Below are 15438 nucleotides of genomic sequence, written 5' to 3' on the forward strand. Positions count from 1 at the left end.
GAGAAAGACTGGCCTACCACAAATAGCAAGCGTGCACAGGAGTCTCAAGACTTTTAGACTGTGAGCCCACTGTTGGGTAGGGACTGTCTCTATATGTTGCCAACTTGTACTTCCCAAGCGCTTAGTACAGTGCTCTGCACACAGTAAGCGCTCAATATGACTGATTGATTGATTGATTGACTTGAAAGTCTGGGATAATGAAGAGTGAGGAAAGAATACACCTCATAACAGAGACTTGCAGACTAGGAGCACAGAGCTGTCCCTGATCTTGGAGCCATCCCAGCTCCGCCACATGTCTGCTGTGTGACCTTGGGCACGTCACTTAACTTCTCTGAGTCTCAGTTACCTCATCTGTAAAATAGGGATTAAGACTGTGAGCCCCATGTGGGACAACCTGATCACCCTGCATCCCCCCCAGTGCTTTGCACATAGCGCTTAACAAATGCCACCATTAATTAATTAATTACTGTAGACCCCCCCTAAAATTCCACTTACTGAAGGTCTTGGGATTCATCCCCACAATTCTGGGTATTTATCAGGCAACACTAATGGCCTGGTGACCTCATTTTTAAGGCCCGTGAAGTTCCTGATCACTTTTTGAAGTCAAATGCCCAGTTGTAACACCAGGGACCTAGTGCCCACGGCAATTTACAACCAGAATAGTACGACAGTCCAACCTAGGCGAACCCTCAGAAGGTCATGGGTTCTAATCCTGGCTCTGCCACTTGTCTGATGTGCGGCCTTGGGTGAGTCACTTCACTTCTCTGTGCCTCAGTTACCTCATCTGTAAAATGGGGATTGAGACTGTGAGCCCAGGTGGGCCAGGGACCGTGTCCAACCCGACTTATTTGTATCCACCCTAGTGCTTAGTACAGTGCCTGGCATAGAAAGTGCTTAACAAATACCAAAATTATTATACGGGGGATGGGGGAACACTATTTACTGAGTGCCCACTGTGTAATGCACTGTACTAAATGCTTGGGAAAGTAATGATAATAACAATAATAATAATTTTGGTAATTGTTAAGTAATAATAATAATAATAATGTTGGCATTTATTAAGCATTTACTATGTGCCAAGCACTGTTCTAAGCACTGGGGTAGATACAAGGTAATCAGGTTGTCCCACGTGGGGCTCACAGTCTTCATCCCCATTTTACAGAGGAGGTAAAGTAAGTTAAGTGCTTACTATATGCCAAGCAAGGTACTAAGCACTGGAGTAGAGTCAAGATAATCAGGTCAGACAGTTCCTGCCCCACATGGGATTCAATCTAAGTAGGAGCGAGGACTAGGATTAAAGCCTCATTTTACAGAAAAAGAAACTGAGGCACAAAGTGAAGTGACTTGCCCAAGATGACCCAGCAGACAAAGGCAGAGCTGGGATTTCAATCAATCAATCAACCAATGGCATTTATTGAGCGCTTACTGCGTGTACAGCACTGTACTAAGTGCTTGGCTGACACACTGCCTGGCAACAAGGAGCTTACAGTCTTGAGGGGGAGACAGACATTAAAATAAATTACAGATACGGACCTAAATGCAGTGGGGCTGAGGGTGGCGTGAACACCAAGCGCATAGGCAACATAGAAGGGAGGGGGAGTAGGGGAAATGAAGGCAGAATTGGGGAAGCCTCTGACTCTCAGGACGGGCTCTTTCCAGAAGGCCACACTGCTTCTACATGGATTGAATGACAAGGAGCTTACACTCTAACAGGGGAAGCACAAACAAAAACCATTTACATAGTAATCAGAATAAATAACTAAATGTATCACAGATCATACACCAGTGCGAAGGACAGATTGAAATAAAATACCTCAAGGCTACAGGTGGCTGGTGCGTTGATACCAATGCAGGGTACTGGAAGCTAACCAGCAAAGACAGAAAGGCTCTGAACTTTCTAGAACACAGGAACAGCTCCCCTCTGGGGGGGGGGGGGGGGGGGGGGGGAGTTACTTGGCATCAGATTTCAATTACTCACCTACTGACATCAACTGGAGCACAGCCAATTACAGATGAGGATTTGGGTAAGGCGGGGACTGGGAAAAGAAGAGGAGAGTCACAAGGAGGAACCAATGGTAGGCATTTAGAAGGAATGGGCATGTGAAGCTGGTGTTCGCCAGGAAAGCCCGGGGTTCAGTGTAGAGAATGATCAGGAAAGTGAAGCCGTGGGCTACCTTGAGGTTCATATTAGCTACAGATACCAGATCGGGGCAGGTGGTTCTTTCTAGACTTAGGTTAAGATGCAGGGCAACGGGTGTTAAACTCTTCTTCGTTGTAAGCATAACTACGGAAATAGAAATTACGTTTACTCCCACCTCACATCACCCTGCCAGTGGGAATGGCAAAGACAGAGACATCGTAACTACGACTCCAGGATAGATCAATCAATCAATCATGTTTATGGAGCGCTTACGGTGTGCAGAGCACTGGACTAAGCGCTTGGGAAGTACAAGTTGGCAACATATAGAGACGGTCCCTACCCAACAGTGGGCTCACAGTCTAGAAGATCAGGTAGAGAGGAGTGTGCAGAAAGATAGAAAGAAGGGGGAAAGATCACTAAGGGATGGAGAAGCAACGGGACCTAGTGGAAAGATCATGAGTCTGTGAGCCAGAAGACCTGGGTTCTAATCGTGCCATGTGATATCTGGGCAAGTCACTGAACATCTCTGGTCCTCAGTTTCTTCAGCTGTAAAATGGGGATTCACTACCTATTCTCCCTGCTACTTAGACTGGGAGCCCCACGTGGGCCAGGCACAGTGTCCACCATGATTATCTTGTATCTACCCCAGTGCTTAGTACAGTGCTCTGCACAAGTGCTCAATAAATATCATTAATTGACTGACATGGGACTCACAGTCTAAGGGGGAGGGAGAATAGATATTTAATCTTCATTTTACAGATGAGGAAACCGAGGCACAGAGAAGTGAATTGTCTTCCCCAAGGACACACAGCAGGCAAGTGGCAGAGGAGGAGCCCACGAAAGAGACCGAAAAAGAGCCACCAGAGAGACAAGTGAACCGGGAGAGGACAATGTCAGTGAAAGCTCGGTTTTGATAGTGTTTCCAGGAGAAGGGGTGGTCCACATCAATAAAAGCAGCTGAGTGGTCAAGGAGAATTACGATGGAGTAGAGTCCCTTGGATCTGTCAAGGAGAAGGTCATTGGTGACTTTGGAGAGGGCAGTTTCAGTGGAGTGGAGAGGGCAGACGCCAGATTGCAGGAGGTTCGAAGAGAGTCGGAGGAGAGGAAGTGGAGGCAGTGGGAGTAAGCAGCTTGTTCAAGGAGCTCGCTCCAGGAACGGTAGGAAGAAGATGGGGTGGAAACGGGAAGGGGCAGTAGGTTTGAGGAAAGGTATTTTTTAGAATAGGAGATACATGGGTGTAGGGTTGAGGGGAGGTTTTTTTTAGGATAGGAGATATGTGGGCACGTTTGAATGCAAAGGGAAAGGAGCCATTGGAGAGTGAGCAGTTAAAGATAGTCTGGGAGGCAAGAAGGGTAGGTGCAAATGCTTTAATAAAGTGTGAAGGGATTCATTCACTCAATCGCATTTATTGAGCGCTTACTGTGTGCAGAGCACTGTACTAAGGGATGAGGTCAGAGGGGCAAGTGAAAGGGTAGACAGAAAGGAGATGGGAGATCTCTTGGGAAATGGCTGGGAAGAATGAGAGAGTAGATGTGGGGTTCGAAGGGATCATTGCTTGGGGAGGTAAGGGAGAGATTTGGGGAGAGTTCATAGTTCATTGGACCTGGATTATAATCCTGGCTCCACCACCTGCCTGCTATGTGACCTCAGATAAGTCTCTTAACTTCTCTGTGCCTCAGTTCTCTCATTTGTAAAATGGAGATTCAAAACCTGTTCGTTTTGCACACGTCTCCCCATTCCTCAAGAACCTCCAAATGTTGCCCATCCATCTCCACAACAAGCAGAAACTCCGCACCATCAGTGTTAAGGCACTCACTCAGCTCTCTCTTCCCTGCCACTCGCTCCTCTCCCACAACCCAGCTCGCACACTTCGTTCCTCGAATTGCAATCTACTTATCGTCCTTCGCGTTTGCCTCACCCACCTGTCTCTCTGGTGGCTCTTTTTCGGTCTCTTTCGTGGGCTCCTCCTCTGCCACTTGCCTGCTGTGTGTCCTTGGGGAAGACAGTTCACTTCTCTGTGCCTCTTGTTAACTCCCTCCCCCTACATACCCAGACGGGCCTCCTCCCCACCTTCCAAGCCATACTAAAATCATATCTCCTCCGGGAAGTCTTCCCTGACTAAGCTCTCATCACCCCCCCGCCAACCCTGTGTACTTAGTCCCACCCCCTAAGGACTTAAGTACTCATCACCCCCCACACTCTTATGTACACACATGTCCTTATACTCTGTTGCTTCCTTTACCTGTAATTTATTTTAATGTACGCCCCCACTAGAATTTAAGCTCTTTGAAGGCAGGGTTTTTGTCTTCCAAGTGTAGTGTACTCTTCCCAGCGCTTACTACAGTGCTCTGCACACAGTAAATGCTCAATAAATACCACTGGTTGATAGGTTAACGGCAGGGGAGATGAGAATGAGGCAAGTTAGCTTGAGGGGAGTGAATAGCGCGAGCTGGGATGTAGTGGGAAAAGAGCGGTAGATTGAGGGCCTTGAAGCCAATGATGCAGAGAGACGGGGAACTACTGAAGGTTTTGAGGATTGGGAAGATGTGTGACATTTTAGAAAAATCGATCCAGGCAATCAATCTGTTAATGGCATTTACTGAGCACTTACTGCGCAGAACACTGTACACTAAGTGCTTGGAAGACTACACTACAATACAGCTGATAGACATGATCCCTGCCCACGAGGAGTTTCCAGTCTAGAGAGGAGCTTAGTCTACAGGCAGCAGAGTGAAGTATGGACTGCAGAGGGGAGAGACAAGCGTCAGGGAGGCCGATGCAGCAGTCAAGCCTGAACCAGCATGGTGGCCGTTTGGATGGGGAGGAAGAGGCTATGACAACAGACTGAATATGGGAGTTGAAAGAGAGAGGGGAGAGTCAAGGCTAACGTCAAGATTGTGGGCATGAAATTTGGGAAGCATGGTAGGGTTGCCACCTGCGATGGGCAATGTCCGCTCGTTGTGGGCAAGGAATGTGTCTACTGTTATATAGTACTCTCCGAAGCGCTTAGTACAGTGTTCTGCACACAGTAAGCACTCGATAAATATGACTGAATGGAGTTGAACTGGAGGGCTTCAGCCCTGCCTGATGCTCTTCCAAGAAATTCTCAAAGCAGCCTCTGATATGGCTCTGCAAGATCAGCCGTGCTAGGACAGTTCTCCAGACGACTTCAGGTTCTGGTTTCCTCTAGCCACATTAGAAAGCAGTCACCAGCTTCAGGCTGGGCTTTACCCAAACATTCACATAAGTACAGAGGGCTACCCTCCCCTGGCCACCGACCGACAGTAGCCCCTGAGCTGAGAGACATTGAGAGAAACACGTCTATCGACGTAAAAGGTCAAAACAGAGTCTTTAGGTGCGAGATTATATTTGTTTGATTCTAATCAAAACAGGCCACATTATGATGGAGCATGTGGAGAAAGGGGTGTGAGCTACATGAAATGTCATGGCAATGATACACCTAAGTGAAGAAAGGCTCAGGGGTCTATTTGTATTCGCTCTATCTGTGGCGACAGTATTCCCCTGTATTTTTTCTTAAATAATATTCAAATACACTTACTTCACATTAACTTTGGGGAAGCTTTCAGATCTACTTTCTGGCTTTCCATCACCTCGCAAATGGGTGAAGCCCATCCCTCCCCGATGATGATGATGATGGCATTTATTAAGCGCTCATATGTGCAAAGCACTGTTCTAAGCACTGGGGAGGTTACAAGGTGATCAGGTTGTCCCATGGGGGCTCAGTCTTCATCCCCATTTTGCAGATGAGGGAACTGAGGCACAGAGAAGTTAAGTGACTTGCCCAAAGTCACACAGCAGACAACTGGCGGAGTCGGGATTTGAACCCATAACCTCTGACTCCAAAGCCCGTGCTCTTTCCACTGAGCCATGCTGCTTCTCAGTCGGATCTCCCTACCGTTTCAGAAGACTCACTTTTCCCCTAGAAAATCAAGCTGCCGAACTATGTGACTGGACACTCACTGGCAATGAGTAAAGGGGGGGAAAACTGTACTTCCCTACCTGGTGCTGGGGACTTTTCCACTGGATGGCTGCCAACCAGCTGCTCAGTGGGAATGCAGGAGGGGTAGGCAGCTGCACTGAAGAGCAAAGTGAAACCTCCACCCTCTCGGCCAAAACCCAATCAGTTCAGGAATAAAGGGGGCAGTGGAGTACGAGTGGGTACTCAGCCAACTGCCAACTCCAAGTAGTAGGTCAGGCTATGCCAATCATCAGGATAAAGGGAGGGTTCCAAATCTCTGAAGTAAGGTGGAGGGGAAGGGAGTCGGCTAGGGAGATTGGGGAAGAGCACATCTGAAGGGAGACTCAGAGTCCTCAATTCAGAAATACAAGGCTGATGCATTTCAAAATGCTGAAGTAAGTTTCCAGTAGGCAGGGAATATGCCTACCAACTCTGTTGTATTGTGTTCTCCTAAGCATTTAGTATGGTGCTATGCACACAGTGAGCCCTCGATATCACTGCCCGACATAAAGAACTGGTAGCGCTTTTTGTCACCTTAAATAATGACTACCCAATTGTGGTATTTGTTACACACTTCCTAAGTGCTTAAGCACTGTACTACGCGCTGGGGTAGACACAAGATAATCAGGTCGCTCATGGGGCTCACAGTCTAAGTAGGAGGGAGAACAGGCATTGAATCCCTGTTTTGCAGATGAGGGAACTGAGGCCTAGAGAAGTTTGGTGGCTTGCCCCATATCACACAGCAGACCAGCGGCAGAGTCCGAATTAGGACCCAGATCCTCCGACTCCCGGGGCCATGCTCTTTCCATTAGTCCATGCTGCTTCTCTTCAGTTCCAACTCCCTCCTCTCGCACATCACGGTGAAAATGCCTTACGGGCACCACCCACGGTCCCTCAGAAAAGTGATTCCTTTGGCAAACGCCAAATAGGTTTCACTGTACAGTGGCTTAGTGGAAAGAGCCCGGGCTTGGGAGTCAGAGGTCATGGGTTCTAATCCCGGCTCTACCACTTGTCTGCTGTGTGACCTTGGGCAAGTCACTTAACTCCTCTGGGCCTCAGTTCCCTCATCTGTAAAATGGGGGCGAAGACTGTGAGCCCCACGTGGGACAAACTCACTACATTGTATCTACCCCAGGGCTCAGAACAATGCTTGGTATATAGTAAGCGCTTAACAAATATTATTATTATTATTATTATTATTATATAGGTTTCACTAACTTCAGGTTAATTTCGTGTCGAGCCTTGCCGCTCCCTTTTCACTAGGGGGCATCATTTGCTGAAAGGAAGGAAGACCATCATTTCACCGTTCTTTACACGCATCATTCATTCAATCGTATTTATTGAGCGCTCACTGGGTGCAAAGCACTGTACCGAGCGCTTACGCATCCTTCGGTGGTGGGTGCCATCGCCTTGGGGTTTCATGCTATTCTTATATTCACAGCAGGCAACGAAAGAGTCTCGCTGACCGAGTCTCTCCAGACCCGAGACAACCTTGGGAGCTGCTCTTCCCTGCCACGGGATGTAAAATAATAATAATAATAATAATGTTGGTATTTATTAGGCGCTTACTATGTGCCAAGCACTGTTCTAAGCGCTGGGGGGGATACAAGGTAATTAAGGTTGTCCCACGTGGGGCTCACAATCTTAATCCTCATTTTCCAGATGAGGTAACCGAGGCCCAGAGAAGCAAAGTGACTGGCCCAAAGTCACACAGCTGACAAGTGGCGGAGCCGGGATTAGAACCCACAAAAGCCCCCGTCCGTCCGTCTCCACTTATCCCAGAAATCTGTTTTCGCAAGGACCAGAGGGATAGTCAGAATGTGGCCCTGGTTTACCTTGCGAGGCGAAGGTCAGGAGGACTACCCCGATGGGGTGGTGAAAAGAGTTTCAGCGGTTTTCTCTGAAGTTCCTCCTCGCAAACTAACAAAATTCGCCACTCCGATCGCTGGAGGCTTGGCCGAGCGGCTAGATCAGCCTCTGTTCAAAGGGGGGTTTGAACTGGCACTGCCTACGGGGCGCTCGGTGAGAGAGCACATAGTAAGCGCTCAATAAATACGATTGCTGATGATGAGAGAGCAAAACACTACCGCCTTTCTCAAAGCCGCCCCTGGACTGGGTGACTTCTCCGTCACCGAATCAATCAATCGTATTTATTGAGCGCTTACTGTGTGAAGAGCACTGGACTAAGCGCTTGGGAAGTCCAAGTTGGCAACATATAGAGACAGTCCCTACCCAACAGTGGGCTCACAGTCTAAAAGAATAATAATGGCATTTATTAAGCGCTTACTATGTGCAAAGCACTGTTCTAAGTGCTGGGGAGGTTACAAAGTGATCAGGTTGTCCCACGGTGGGGGCTCACAGTCTTGGCTCAATGGAAAGAGCACGGGCTTTGGAGTCAGAGGTCAGGGGTTCAAATCCCGGCTCCGCCACTTGTCATCATCATCATCATCAATTGTATTTATTGAGCGCTTACTATGTGCAGAGCACTGTACTAAGCACTTGGGAAGTACAAATTGGCAACATATAGAGACAGTCCCTACCCAACAGTGGGCTCACAGTCTAAAAGGGGGAGACAGAGACCAAACATACTAACAAAATAAAATAAATAGAATAGATATGTACAAATACATTAAATAAATAAATAGAGTAAAAAAAAAAGCCTGTCAGCTGTGTGACTTTGGGCAAGTCACTTAACTGCAGCGTGGCTCAGTGGAAAGAGCCGGGGCTTTGGAGTCAGAAGTCATGGGTTCGAATCCCGGCTCCACCACGTCTGCTGTGTGACCTTGGGCAAGTCACTTAACTTCTCTGAGCCTCAGTTGCCTCATCTGTAAAATGGGGATTAAGACTGTGCGTCCCACATGGGACAACCTCATCACCTTGTATCCCCCCAGCGCTCAGAACAGTGCTTTACACATAGTAAGCGCTTAATAAATTCCATCATTATTATTCTTCTCTGGGCCTCAGTGACCTCATCTGGAAAACGGGGATGAAGACTGGGAGCCCGTTGGGACAACCTGATCACCTTGCAACCTCCTGGGCGCTTCGAACCGTGCTTTGCACATAGCAAGCGCTTGATAAATGCCGTTAAAGAAAAAAAATCCCCATTTTCCAGATGAGGGCACTGAGGCCCAGAGAAGTGACTCGGCCAAAGTCACACAGCTGACAAGTGGCGGCGGCGGCGGGACGCGGGGAAGGGGCTGAGGAGGCTTGGGGGGGGCAGGCCCCGGGGAGACTGAGGCGGCTGAGGAGAACCCTGACGAAAAAGGGGGGGGGCGGGTTGCGGGGACTCACTGAACAGCCGGTCCCGGCCATCGCTGACCCCGAGGAAGAGCCGGGGAGACCGGGACAGGGGCGAAAACCTACCCAATCGCCTTCTTCACGGACGCCACTCTCCTCCCCGGCCGCCTCAGAGCCGCCACACTCCGCCTCCGCCGCGGCGGCTCCCAACATCCGCCCGGCCGCCTCCACTACGGCGCCCGGCCGGGGCCAAACCACCGCCACAAGCGAAGCGTCGCGCAGGCGCGCGCCCCACGCCCGCCCCCCCCCACCATTCATTCATTCATTCATTCATTCAGTCGTATTTATTGAGCGCTTACTGTGTGCAGAGCACTGGACTAAGCGCTTGGGAAGGACAAGTCGGCAGCATCTAGGGACAACGGGCTCGTGGGTTCAAATCCCGGCTCCGCCACTTGTCAGCTGTGTGACTGTGGGCAAGTCACTTCTCTGGGCCTCAGTTCCCTCATCTGGGAAATGGGGATTAAGACTGGGAGCCCCCTGTGGGACAACCTGATCACCTTGTAACCTCCCCAGCGCTTAGAACAGTGCTTTGCACATAGTAAGCCCTTAATAAATGCCATCAAAAAAAAAAAAACGCGCAGAAGCTCCACCGCCCACGTTCTCTCCTCCCTGCTCCCCAACTTTTGATTTTCCCCGCTCATTGGGACTCCCCAACTTGCTTACGGTGGTGATCCGAACAGCAAGGCACCGTGAAGACTTCCACTTGCCTCAGTGCCCTGGTCTATGATAATACTGCTAATAATGAGGTCATGGGTTCGAATCCCGCCTCCCCCACATGTCAGCTGTGTGACCTTGGGCAAGTCTCTTCACTGCTTTGGGCCTCAGTTACTTCATCTGTAAAATGGGGGTGAAGACTGTGAGCCCCACGTGGGACAACCTGATCAACTTTTGTATTCCCCCTCAGCGCTTAGAACAGTGCTTTGCACATAGTAAGCGCTTAACAAATGTCATCATTATTATTATTATTCCCCCCCCCCCCGGTGCTCAGAACAGTGCTTGGCACATAGTAAGCACTTAACAAATGCCATCATTATCATTATTATTAATAATGATGGTAGTCCATTCGTTCGTTCAATAGATCGTATTTATCAAGCACTTCCTGGGTGCAGAGCATTGTACTAAGCGCTTGGAAAGTACAATTCAGCAAGAGAGAGAGACAATCCCTGCCCACGACGGCTGTACATTCTAAACGCGGGGAGACAGACGTCCGCTTATTACGTGCCAGGCTAAACTCTGGGGTGGATGCTAGCAAATCGGGTTGGACACAGTCCTCGTCCCACATGAGGCTCGCAGTCTCAATCCCCACTTTACAGATGAGGTAACTGAAGACCAGAGAAGTGAAGTGACTTGCCCAAGGTCACACAGCAAAGTGGCAGAGCCGGGATTAGAACTCACGAGCCTCTTACTCCCAGGCCTGTGCTCTATCCACAATACCATGCTGCTTCTCAATGTAGCACTAGAGCTCTTCTGGCTCGAAGCAACATCACCCCTTAGGACCGCCAGCTCTCCATCTTCTCTTCTTCTCTCGGAGAAGCAGCGCAGTTTAGTGGCAAGAGCTCAGGCTTGGGAGTCAAAGGATGTGGGTTCTAATCCTGACTCCGCCACTTGTCTGCTGTGTTACCTTGGGCAAGCCACTTTACTTCTCTGTGCCTTGGTTACCTCATCTGTAAAATGGGGATTAAGACTGTGAGCTGCACTTGGGGCAACCTGATTACCTTTTATCTACCTCAGGGCTTAGAACAGTGCTTGGCACATAGTAAGCGCTTAACAAATACCATCATCATCATCATCATCATCATCATCATCATCACATATCCCTCATTCGGGAAATGGCCCTCTCCCACCCAAACCTGCACCTGGATATATTGGTATGACTACCATGGACTTCCCTCAGAGCTCAGGGTCAGGGTGGGTACACATGAAGCAGCGTGGCTTAGTGGAAAGAGCACGGGCTTCGGAGTCAGAGGACCTGAGTTCTAATCCCGGCTCCGACACTTGTCTGCTGTGTGATCTTGGGCAAGCAACTTAACTTCCCTGTGCCTCCGTTACCTCATCTGTAAAATGGGGTTGAAGACTGTGAGCCCCACATGGGATAACCCGATTACCTTGTATCTATCCCAGCATTTAGAACTGTGTTTGACACATAGTAAGTGCTCAACAAATACGATCATTATTATAATTATTATTTTTATATGCTCAGTCCTCTGGTATTTTTGAATAATATGCACCACAGTTCAGGGGGCCACCTTGCCTGGAGTCACAGAGGCAGCAAGCAGGCCCAGGGAGAAAAGTACAGGCAGGTTAGAGAGTCAAGAGACCTGAGTTCTAGTCCTGGCTCTAACGTAGTAGTAGTAGTAGCAGTAGCAGTAGCAGCAGCAGCAGCTGCCTGGTCCTCCAGCCAGCAAGGGGTGGAGACAACATCTTAGCACCATCTTTGGTCCCATTCAGGCTCTAAGGAGCAGTGCTCCCTTCTGTGTTGTTCCTGTCCCCTTTGGGCCCCGTACCCCACCCTCAGTCCCACAGCATTTATATACCTATCCACAATTTATTGATTTACTTTAACTTTAAGTAACTGCCTTCCCTGCCCTAAAAGCTATGGCAATCCCATGGGGGCTACAGCCTGCATCACCCTCTTGGAGTTGGTGCTTATGGCCAGTACCGACTGGTCATCCGGATCCCCCCACCTGCACAGCCACCTTCACAGTATCACCGTTTGCCCTCTCAGGAGCAAAGCGCATCCCAACCCTTTCCTTGTCTGTTTCCCAGCCAGCTCACAGGCAATTGGACTGGACCATGGAAAGGTGAACTGGGCTCAAGCCAGGTCAAAGTAATAATAATAATAATCATGGTATTTGTTAAGCGCTTACTATGTGCAAAGCACTGTTCTAAGCACTGGGGGGATACAAGGTGATCAGGTGGGGCTCACAGCCTTAATCCCCATTTTACAGATGAGGGAACTGAGGCCCAGAGAAGTTAAGTGACTTGCCCAAAGTCGCACAGCTGACAATTGGCAGAGCCGGGATTTGAACCCATGGCGTCTGACTCCAAAGCCCGGGCTCTTTCCGCTGAACCACGCTAACCCATGCCCTTTCCCCTTCAATCTCCCCAGTCACCTCACCTTCACTGGTAGGGCTGAGCTGGGAGTAAGTAACTGCAGCTTCTGGAGACTACTGGGGAGTCACTGAGCAGTCACACGCATGCCAAATTTCATATTGTGCAGGCACCCATTGGGATTTCAAATCCCAGCCCCACCCTGTGACAGCCACACGGTCCTTCCTGGCAGACAGGTTGGGCCTGTTTAGGCCCGGGCAAAAGAAAATTCAGTGATGGGTTAGGTATAGGCTCTGCACTTGTTGGGATTGAATCGGGCCAGGTTGGATAGGCTAGGAGAGGCTAGGCTAAGTATGATTGATTTGATTGACTGACTGATTGACCGCTCGACACTCTCCCCACCTAACAAGCCTTATTAAGGTCACATCTCCTCCAAGAGGTCTTCCCCGACTAAGCCCTCTTTTCCCCGACTCCCTCTCCCTTCTGCGTTGTTCCTGTCCCCTTTGGGCCCCGTACCCCACCCTCAGTCCCACAGCATTTATATACCTATCCACAATTTATTGATTTACTTTAATGTCTGTCCCTCTCTCTAAACCATAATCTGGTTGCGGGCAGGGAACATGTCTAAAGACTGTTGTAATCATTCAGGCATATTTATTGAGTGCTTACTGTGTGCAGGGTACTGTATTAACGTGACCCCCCGAGGGCTCTCCATCACCTCGCCCCCTCCTACCTCACCACCCTTCTCTCCTTCTACAGCCCAGCCCACACCCTCCACTCCTCTGCTGCTAATCTCCTCACCGTGCCTCGTTCTCACCTGTCCTGCCATCGACCCCCGGCCCACGTCATCCCCCTGGCCTGGAATGCCCTCCCTCCCCACATCTGCCAAGCTAGCTCTCTTCCTCCCTTCAAGGCCCTACTGAGAGCTCACCTCCTCCAGGAGGCCTTCCCAGACTGAGCCCCCTCCTTCCTCTCCCCCTCCTCCTCCTCTCCATCCCCCCTGCCTTACCTCTTTCCCTTCCCCACAGCCCCTGTATATGTGTATATATGTTTGTACGTATTTATTACTCTATTTATTTATTTTACTTGTACATAGTTATTCTACTTATTTTATTTTGTTAATATGTTTTGTTTTGTTCTCTGTCTCCCCCTTCTAGACTGTGAGCCCACTGTTGGGTAGGGACCGTCTCTGTATGTTGCCAACTTGTACTTCCCAAGTGCTTAGTACAGTGCTCTGCACACAGTAAGTGCTCAATAAATACGATTGAATGAATTGAACAACTGACAAACAGAGGCATTCAGCGTGGCTCAGTGGAAAGAGCATGGGCTTTGGAGTCAGAGGTCATGGGTTCAAATCCCAGCTCTGCCAATTGTCAGCTGTGTGACTTTGGGCAAGTCACTTCACTTCTCTGGGCCTCAGTTCCCTCATCTGTAAAATGGGGATTAAGATTGTGAGCCCCACACGGGACAACCTGATCACCTTGTATCTCCCCAGTACTTAGAACAGTGTTTTGCACATAGAAAGTGCTTAACAAATACCATTATTATTATTATTATTATTCCCTGCCCACAACGAGCTTATGGTCTCGGGGGGTGGGCGATAGATGTTAATATAAATAAATAAATTACATATATGTACATAAATTAGTGTGTGGCTGGGAGGGAGGATGAATAAAGGGAGGAAGTCAGAGCTGCGCAAAAGGGAGTGGGAGAAGAGGAACCCTCCCAAGCGTTTAGTACAGTGCTGTGCACACAGGCGCTCAGGAAATACCATTGATTGATTGATTGATGCGAATCCAGAGCCCTTGGAGAGAGCCAACAGGATGCTTTATTGGGTTCCCCTCCTTGATGAGCTGTGCTAGGTGTGCCTCTGAGTCTGCACCTGACTGACTGCCCATAGCCCAGCGAAGTCCGAGGGAGGTGCCCGGCTGGCAGCCAGGGCCGGACCCACCAACAAGCCCTTAACCGCTTCAGGATCAGCCTGGGGTTTGGGTTGTGATGGTGGCGGCACGCACCTTCTCCCCATGGGGCTCGGCCTCAGAGGGTCTCTGTGGAAGGTGGAAGTTGTGGAGGACGGAGGGAACAGTCAACTCGGGGCGAGGCAAGTGGAGGCAGCTTGGGTGGGCGTTTTTCCACTCTGTGAAGTTGGTGACCCCACCCAAGGGAGGTGTCTGGGGCCCTGGATTGCAGTGGCTGTGCCAACTATCTGGGGGCTGATAAAGCTTCAGGGTTGCCGGATGATAAGGCGAGCCTGTGCCCAGCCTCTGACCCCGCCAAGGCATCTCGCAGAGCAGAGATGGGAGGCGGGGCAAAGCGGGACCTAGCCAAAAGCTACCAATCCCACCATCCCCCCTGTCTTTCACCCCCCATCCCATTTGGCTGGCATGAGGGAAGTGACCCCAACTCTGAAGGCCTGGGTTTGTCAGACTGATGATCGGTCCAAGAGACTAAGATGAGAAAGGGCCTTAGGATTCTCGTCAGCAAATTTTTCTCTCTACTGGGAGAGACCCATCTTCCCTTCCTTGGAAGTTCTCCACTTTAGGGACAAGAAGTACTAGGCCTGGGAAAACCCCAGTCTGAGTTTACGCCCTCTGGCCCTGTTCTTTCCTCCCCCATCTCCGACCACGTCATCTCCTTGAATGTGGGCCTCCTGTTTCTCTTTTATCTTTCTAGGCCTCTGGCCACATTGCCTGTGCTGGGGGCAATGCCCGGCTGGGGGCTCTCATTGGGCCCTGCTCTGGGACAGCTCTGACAAGCACCAGGCTTCCCAGAGGGGCATTCCCTTGCAAAAGCTGTCCAATCCCGTAAAGCCATGTTTCACAACCTCCAAGGGCAATCAATACTGCTGGGCCCAGGGGTCGGGGCTGTGGATCTGCAGTAGAGAAAAGGGGTCCCAGGAGAAGCCAAATTCATATTCCCCTGCAGTGAAACGGGGGGGATCCCTAGTTCCCCCCCACCCTGTCTGACCCA

The 15438-nt window shown here is 49.8% G+C and overlaps 1 protein-coding gene across 1 annotated transcript in view; it reads right to left on the bottom strand.

Moving 5' to 3' along the window:
- RNF123 (ring finger protein 123) overlaps positions 1-9561 on the bottom strand; it is a 149676-nt gene extending 140115 nt beyond the window's left edge. The window contains exons 1-2 of the mRNA XM_038772010.1: positions 9484-9561; positions 1979-2036 (exon numbers count right to left, since the gene is read on the bottom strand). The gene's annotated coding sequence lies outside the window, so the exon portion shown is untranslated. The remainder of the gene's footprint in view (positions 1-1978; positions 2037-9483) is intronic.
- Between the last annotated feature and the right edge of the window lie 5877 nt (positions 9562-15438).

The sequence above is a fragment of the Tachyglossus aculeatus genome, chromosome X1, assembly GCF_015852505.1.
Source record: "Tachyglossus aculeatus isolate mTacAcu1 chromosome X1, mTacAcu1.pri, whole genome shotgun sequence".
NCBI lineage: Eukaryota > Metazoa > Chordata > Mammalia > Monotremata > Tachyglossidae > Tachyglossus > Tachyglossus aculeatus.